The sequence below is a fragment of the Macrobrachium rosenbergii genome, chromosome 22 (assembly GCF_040412425.1).
Source record: "Macrobrachium rosenbergii isolate ZJJX-2024 chromosome 22, ASM4041242v1, whole genome shotgun sequence".
NCBI lineage: Eukaryota > Metazoa > Arthropoda > Malacostraca > Decapoda > Palaemonidae > Macrobrachium > Macrobrachium rosenbergii.
Window position 1 is genome coordinate 36074399 of NC_089762.1, and position 8992 is coordinate 36083390.

Consider the following 8992-nt stretch of genomic DNA (forward strand, 5'->3'; position numbering starts at 1 on the left):
TACCAGCAGGTCAACGAAATGTCAGCGGAATTAATATTCTCCGAAATCCAGGCCGCCATAAAGGTTTCTTTTTATTTTTTTGTGGCGAAATATTAGAAAATGCTATGGCGCAAACCACAAGTACCGCCTAATCCCAGAAGATTACGTTTCCCCGAAAACATGATTTCATCCGCGAGTAAGACCAGCAGCACCGTGGTCCCCCAATTTCGGTGGTCTGAATACCGTCGACCCTTCCTTTACCAGGGTCATCATTCAGCTGTTCATAGCCTCAGGAAAGGTATCCATTCACCCCGGTCGTAGCAATGTGCTCAGTAATAATAATAAGGAAAGGTATCCATTCGCATAACCCCAGGAAAGGTATCATTCACCCCGGTCCTGGTAACGTGCTCAATAATAATAATAAAAATAATAATAATAATAATAATAATAATAATAATAATAATAATAATAATAATAATAATAATAATAATAATACAATTATGTCTCCTTTTTTCAGGGACTACATATATTTAAATATGGAGGACATAATCCGTAGAGTTTTCCACAACGTATGTGTTCGTCAGTTGCAGTATACTATACAATTATTTCGCCGAAATAATTGTATACTTCAATTGACGAATACATACATTGTAGAAAACTCTACGGATTGTGTCCTCCACAGAATAATTGTATGCATCAATTGACGAATACATACATTGTAGAAAACCCTACGGATTATGTCCTCCACATTTAAATATATACAGTCCCTAAAAAATAATAATAATAATGATAATCATAATAATATCTTTGAGGATGATGTCGTGTGCCTTCTGGCTGTGAAAAGAGAGTTCCAGCAAGAAGGGAAAGGGATTATCAGACACGTAATCAATTTCTCTGAGGGAGTACAGGTTCGTCAAAAGGTGTTTTTTCACCACCTTCCTTAAGAGGGTCTATATGGATTACTTTTTTCTAACCAAAATACTAATAGAAATTTAGTGATTAAAATTAAGTGAAAAGGGCAAGAGGGAAAATGAAGTCTCATATTGCATAAGCGAACAGTAAAATTAAAAACCGAATCTTAAATTATCAATATATTACTTAGACTATTGAATATGAAGAATACTGTTGAAAACAGTATTGATAATGAGTCGATATTCAGTATCATCGAGCCAAAGATATCGGGAGAAAGGGTTTTGATCATATTTTCTGAACTATGACTGAGTTTCATTCGATGTTTACCTGATATTAACTAACATTCTAATATACTCTCAATGTTTTTTTCCCGGTAGACTATCAGCACATCCAAAATAAATGTAAAATAATAATACTGGAACTGAGTCACTGTTGCAAGCTGAAACTGAAAATTATACCGTCAATATGAAGACGTCAATGTTGAAGTTGAAAGAGAACTGAACATAATAGGGTTAAAAAATAGAGATAAAAAGTAATGAACAAACGCTTTTTGCACAGTAATGGTTCCTGTTAACAACGCTAGCCAGCGGCTTGCGTAAAATCCGTCGTGACCATCGAATTATCGGTAATAATTTCCAGGTAATCGACGAACGAGTTTGGTCAGTTCAGTGAACCTTCGCATGTGAAGCCTTCAGCTTTGATAAAATAATTTCCACCGAATTGCTGATGGCGTTGTCATTTGATTCAATAGATTTTACTAAATTCATAGGCATCATTCAACTTTGACTCCCTAATTTCATCCGATCAGTCACAGATTAAACCTGTACCATCAACTTTTGCGTACTTGCCAATGATATTAACAATTAAACGAGCCATTTTAACACTATATTTTAAACATTTAGTTCGGGATTCGTCCTACTAATCCGGATAATACACACATGCATACTTACATACACATCACACACACATATACTTGTATATATAAATATGTATATTCATATATTATTTAGACATCTATATATATATATATATATATATATATATATATATATATATATATATATATATATATATATATATATATGTATGTGTGTGTGTGTGTGTGTGTGTGTGTGTGTGTGCTGCAACTAGTGGATAATGCTCCTAACAAAGGGATAAACGTAGTAATAACTGAAAGATTGAACGACTAAAGTGTAAAAATTTGAATCACGAGTGACAATTATTCGCAACCAAAAATTAGGTAAAGACGTTCGATTAAAACTCCGTTATGATTCAAAAGAAATATCTCCCATTAATTTGCTCTCAAGCTGAAAGATACGCGGGCACAAATAGGCTGCAAAAGTAAGTTTGAGATGAAAAACTAACCAACACACTTTTTCTTCACTCAGCAGTTGCTTAAGAACGTTGGCCAGTGGCCTGCATGAAAGCTCTCACAAGGTATTATCGGTAAATAATTTCAAGGCAATCGGCGGACAAGTTTAGTCAGTTCAGTGAACCTTGTCATCTGTAACCTTCAGTTTTGATCAAATGAATTCCACTTCGTCGCTGACAACGCTGTCACTGAAACAGGAATGATTCGCTAAATCATATGCATCATTAAACTTTGATCAATTGCAAATCAAACTTTTAACAACCAGCCTCTATGCTCTTGTTTATGATATTAATATTGACAATTAAACCAGCACTCTTGACTTGATACTTGATCATTCGAAAATTCTATTTAGGTTTCGTTCTAATATATATATATATATATATATATATATATATATATATATATATATATATATATATATATATATATATATATATATATATATATATATATATATATATATATATATATATATATATATATATATATATATATATATATATGTGTGTGTGTGTGTGTGTGTGTGTGTGTGTGTGTTTATATTGCAATTTGACGGGTAACACATGCAACAAAGGTAAAAGCATAACACGCTTTTTTTTTTAACCAATAGAAAGTCACTGTAATGAATAGTAAACAAAAGTAAAAAATGCACCGAAGTTTCTTCGGCGCAATCGAGTTTTATGTACAGTTGCTACAGCGTATAATCAAAGCCACCTAAAATAGATGTCTTTCGGTGGTCTTGGTATAATGCTTTATGAGCCGCGGCCCATGAAACCTTAACCTCGGCCCGGTGGTGGCCTATCCTACATCGTTGCCAGAAGCACGATTATGGCTAACTTTAACCTTGGATAAAAATAAAAACTCCTGAGGCTAGAGGGCTGCAATTTGATATGTTTGATGATTAGAGGGTAGATGATCAACATACCAATTTGCAGCCCTCTAGCCTCAGTAATTTTTAAGATCTGAGTGCGGACAGAAAAAAGTGCGGACGGACAAACAAAGCCGGCACGATAGTTTTCTTTTCAGAAAACTAAAACTGAGAGACTGAACGACTGAAAAGTGTTAGAACTTAAATAACTGACTAAAAGTTATTTCACAAAGTGTAGACCAACAAATATTAAAAAGGACAGAATCCAGTGTACAAAAACTTTTATGTATAAGATGGCTAAACGAAACCAACATAATATCAAGGAAAATGTGCTCAAGTGTTCTTTTATCAGAGAATGCACAAAATATGAAATACAAAAATTAACAAAAGCAGATTACACAATAAAAACTCTGAACAAAGACGTTTGACTCCAATTCCGAACAATTTTGTAAAGATATATCGCCCCAGTAATTCCCTCTCAAATCTCGTTTCAAACTGAGGCAATTTTCTGGATTACAGGATATTTCACTCAACAATTTTCACGGGTAGTAATTGCCATCTTTGAGCTGGTTACCTAAAACAATATACTTTTAACATGTCGCATTATTTTTCATTCGTAATTCTTGAGTTGATGATATGCAGATTTTTGCTTAACTATAAAGCATGTATTATTGTTAAAAGTTTTAACAGATTTAATACATTTAACACATTTAAAGATAATAAAAAATACTGGTTTTCAAATTATGTTTAGAATTATTACAGAAATTTGTTAACCAAAGTATCAGGGACGACTGTTTTTACAAAAACTCAAAAATCTATCTCATTCTTATTATGATATTCATTATTCTATTCTGAGCAATATTCTCATTTCGCCAGAGAAACCCCGCCCCTTCCTCCCTCCTTCTCTCTCTCTCTCTCTCCTCTCTCTCTCTCTCTCTCTCTCTCTCTCTCTCATTCTGCTTGGAAATGGATGGATGATATTACATGGGGGGAAAATGAGATGCACTCATCAATTGCATTATGTAATTCAATGCCGTTCCAAGCTCGGAATTGGAGATGCAAATTGCCAATCGTGCAACAAAGCCGTGCCCAGTGCACGAGCCTGATCTCATTGGAACTTTTTAAATTAGGTGATCTCTCTCTCTCTCTCTCTCTCTCTCTCTCTCTCTCTCTCTCTCTCTCTCTGCTCGTCACAGGCAATTTCCGTATGTATTTGCAGGTACAATGCATTCTTTTTTTTTGTGCTGGGTATGTTGCACTAAATGTTCTATGGAATTCCTATGGTCCAAATATCAATAGAGTATAATGGATTTTCAACTGATAATCTTTACCAAAGGTACTGACAGAAAGTCTTGTAAAGGACTCTCTCTCTCTCTCTCTCTCTCTCTCTCTCTCTCTCTCTCTCTCTCTCTCTCTCTCTCTCTCTCTCTCTCTCTTCCCTTTGCTGCTCGTCACAATTAATTTCCGTACCCACTTGCGGGTACAATGCATTCATTACTTTGAAATGGATATGTTGCACTAAATGTTCTATGGAATTCCTATGGCCCTAGCATCGTTAGAATATGAAACGTACTCAATTCATACCCTTTAGCAAAGGTACTAATAAAAAGTTCATGAAGGACTCTCTCTCTCTCTCTCTCTCTCTCTCTCTCTCTCTCTCTCTCTCTCTCTCTCTCTCTCTCTCTCAGTGTTGTCTGAATTAAGGTTTGTACATGTGCATTGCTCTTCACTTTTTTCTTGTTTTTGTGACCTGGCTGAGACAACAAAATTACGTCTTCTCATAATTATTGTACATTCTAAGTGGGAAAGAGGCTTTCAATATGAATTACATTTAAAGCAGAGTTTACTGCAGATTTGTTTTATTGCGTTATGATGCTTTACTTATCCGTAATTGAAAACTGAATGAAATAATCTAATTTTTGAACTTACAACTTGAAAGGAGGTACATTTTAGCGTTGAATAACTTCACATTAACGTCTTTTTATAGAGATTCAATCATGATGACGTAGGGTTCGTTCATAGTTTCTCAAATAAACAAATCGCTTTCATGAACTTGTGTTTATTTTGCCGAGGTATGAGCATGAAAGCTGAAAGGTTTGCAACGTAAATTGCTAACCATGAAATTGCGTAAATATTTGTAGCCATGACTAAAATACCATTAAGATATCCTTTCATGTTTGATAACGAGCTTGTTGGCGCGCGCTACGCGCGCTGGAACCCTGCGCTGCTGTCTCCTCTACCCTCCCGATCCCCTAACTACCCCGCCCCACCCGGGGCGGACAAACAGTTTTGTGGGAGAAGGGTGGATGTCTCCCCTACCCTCCTGATCCCCAACCTGCCCCGCCCCAACCGGGGCAGACAAACCGGTTTGCAAGGGGTGGATGGCTGTGTTATGTCTCCCCTACTGTCACCCGGGAGAGGACAAACAAGATCCACTCGGATTTTACAATTATGGATGCTGTGAAAACTCACAAATTCACGGGACGCATTTAGGCGTTACAGTTTTTAGGTATTAACTTTCGCCACCGACTTCATCTCAAAACAAAGAGAATTTACTTTAAATTTCATACCTTTCTTTCCAGCGATACTTATGTTTACGAATCCATAAAGAAAAAATCCTCTTTTGGCTAAACCCAACCTTATCTGCACTCTCCAGACGATTCCCTTCCGCCCTGCGAGATTTGAGCTCTTTAATTTTATTAGTTTTTAAAGCTGAACGTCTGTGAAGGTTTCACAAAAGAGATTGGGTCTCCTGCACCCAAAAGCTTTTAGTTAAAATATCCTCGACTTAAAAGGACACACAAGTGAAATTGCTTGAGTGGTGCAAAGACATAGTGCGGAATTATGCCATTAAGGAAGGGTTAAATACTGCTTACGCTTAATTTTATTACTGTTAAATTCCTTCATATAATATATATTGCGCAATTTATATCATGTGCCAATCTATCTATTATTGGCCGTAAATATTTTACACATATAAAGCCCTCGTTGCTAAAATATTATGCTTTCTCCAGACTACATTTTTTAGAAGTCCCTGGAATTTAAAATCTGCTACGCGTGAAATATCCTTTTCAGACATCAGAACTCATGGTAAAATATTTTTAAAAAGATTTACAATGCTCGTTGTCTTAATGGTTCCCATCCTTCTGGTACCTAGTGAACCAGACTTTAGAGAATTCTTCATTATTTTCTTTGTCCCTTTTTAGTTTTCTGTAAAAGAAAACTATTGTGCCGGCTTTGTCTGTCCGTCCGCACTTTATTCTGTACGCACTTTTTTCTGTCCGCCCTCAGATCTTAAAAACTACTGAGGCTAGAGTGCTGTAATTGGTATGTTGATCATCCACCCTCCAATCATCAAACATACCAAATTGCAGCCCCCTAGCCTTAGTAGTTTTTATTTTATTTTATTTTAAGGTTAAAGTTAGCCATAATCGTGCGTATGGCACGGCTATAGGTGCCAACAACACAGGTCACCACCGGGCCGTGGGTGAAAGTTTCATGGGCCGCGGCTCAGAGTTTTATGGGCCGTGGCTGAGAGTTCCATCTGGCGTTATACGCTGTACATAAAACTCGATTGCGCCGAAGAAGCTTTGGCGCATTTTTTACTTGTTTTTTTTTTTGTTTTTGCCTTCGTGCAAGTTCTACATTTATTTTTTTTTTTTTGCACTCGTCACGTTCAACTTTACCTGGGGTCTTAGATTTCATTTCTATAATTATAGTTCCTCTGCACTATTTTACCTGTTCCCTTTACCTATAGTTAAATAGTTTTATGTTAAACGTCACAAGAATGATTAAAAAGATGAAAATCTGTGTAGTCGCTTAATAAATTTGTCAGATTTTATTATTATTATTATTATTATTATTATTATTATTATTATTATTATTATTATTATTATTCAGAAAATGAACCCTATTCATATACAACAAGCCCACAGGGTCCATTTGCTTGAAACTCAAGCTTGCAAAGAATAGAGTGTTCAACTCAAGCTTCCAAAGAATAGTGTGTTCAACTCAAGCTTCCAAAGAATAGTGTGTTCAACTCAAGCTTCCAAAGAATAGTGTGTCAACTCAGTCTTCCAAAGAATAGTGTGTTCAACTCAAGCTTCCAAAGAATAGTGTGTTCAACTCAAGCTTCCAAAGAATAATGTGTTCAACTCAAGCTTCCAAAGAATAGCGTGTTCAACTCAAGCATCCAAAGAATAGTGTGTTCAACTCAAGCTTCCAAAGAATAGTGTGTTCAACTCAAGCTTCCAAAGAATAGTGTGTTCAACTCAAGCTTCCAAAGAATAGTGTGTTCAACTCAAGCTTCCAAAGAATAGTGTGTTCAACTCAAGCTTCCAAAGAATAGTGTGTTCAACTCAAGCTTCCAAAGAATAGTGTGTTCAACTCAAGCTTCCAAAGAATAATGTGTTCAACTCAAGCTTCCAAAGAATAGTGTGTTCAACTCAAGCTTCCAAAGAATAGTGTGTTCTCAACTTCCAAGAATAATGTTCAACTCAAGAAAATAGTGTGTTCAACTCAAGCTTCCAAAGAATAATGTGTTCAACTCAAGCTTCCAAAGAATAGTGTGTTCAACTCAGTCTTCCAAAGAATAGTGTGTTCAACTCAAGCTTCCAAAGAATAGTGTGTTCAACTCAAGCTTCCAAAGAATAGTGTGTTCATTGGGGAGAAGTGAGAGGAGGTAAAGGGGAATACAGAAAGAAGAAAAAAGAAAAAAATAACAAAAAAAGATAAAAAAAGATAAAACTAAAAAAAAAAAAAAGAAGAAACAAGAACAACACAGAGAAACGGACATTAGTATTAACCAGGTATTATCCCCGTCTCTCAACAGAACACACAATGTGACGAATCCGCAGGAATTTTTAACTTTCAAAATGGCATGAGTTGAACTCCTGGGTGGCTATTGAATGTGGATTGTTTATCCACTTTTAGAGAGAGTTAACGAAGGCACCAGGGGCTCTAAATTGGCTATTCATGGGGTTGAATGGATTAATAATGTTTCTCAGTTACAGATGCTTTGGTGTTTCTTTGCTGACGCCAATGACAAGGATGGAGGATGTGGCTTTAATTATGGCGACTTGCGTTTAGAAGAAAAAAGGATGGTTTGCAATTTACTCTTCAGACAAAGAAACTAAAAACAGGAAGATGCTAATTGGAGACAAGGACATTGAAAATTTTGTGGACGACGTATTAATTCATGCAGCTTCATAGGAAGAACAGATAGAGGAAAACTGGAAATATTGATACAAAAGATGTCTTTTCACAAAAAACTCGACTATTAGACGCAACACTACACATCTACTCCATCAAAATATAATTCTAGGATTAAGCGATAAGTCAAAATAGTTTTGACTTCAAGAAATATGTCATATGTTTTCATAGGGAACAACGTACAGTATATTTAATTCTTCTTGCTAATCAATGGAATTTTCAAATTATAATGAATTTACACGTGATTTATTAACAGCGCGAGGAAAACTTGAAAAATTAATTGATAGTTTCTTGCGTAAAGTTCGAATAATCTACCATTACAAACATCATAAAATCAAGGATGCAACACATAAACTGCATTGAGAATGATTTTATGTAAATGTTCGATCACAAAATATCATCTAACATTTTTTTTTCTAACTGGTATCTTCTACCATCATGCAACTCTTCGACCTTTCAAGGTCATATCAATGATGCACAGATATAAAAATAATAAAACAATTAGTTCCAAATGAGATCAGAGAAAACAGTGATCCACTTATACAGAAATACCAATATTGTCTGCACTGTCAGAGAGTAGCTCTTTTCTTGTGTTTCCTTACCTAATTCTATTGTTTCCCAATAAAATGGTGATTTCTCGGTCATTTATA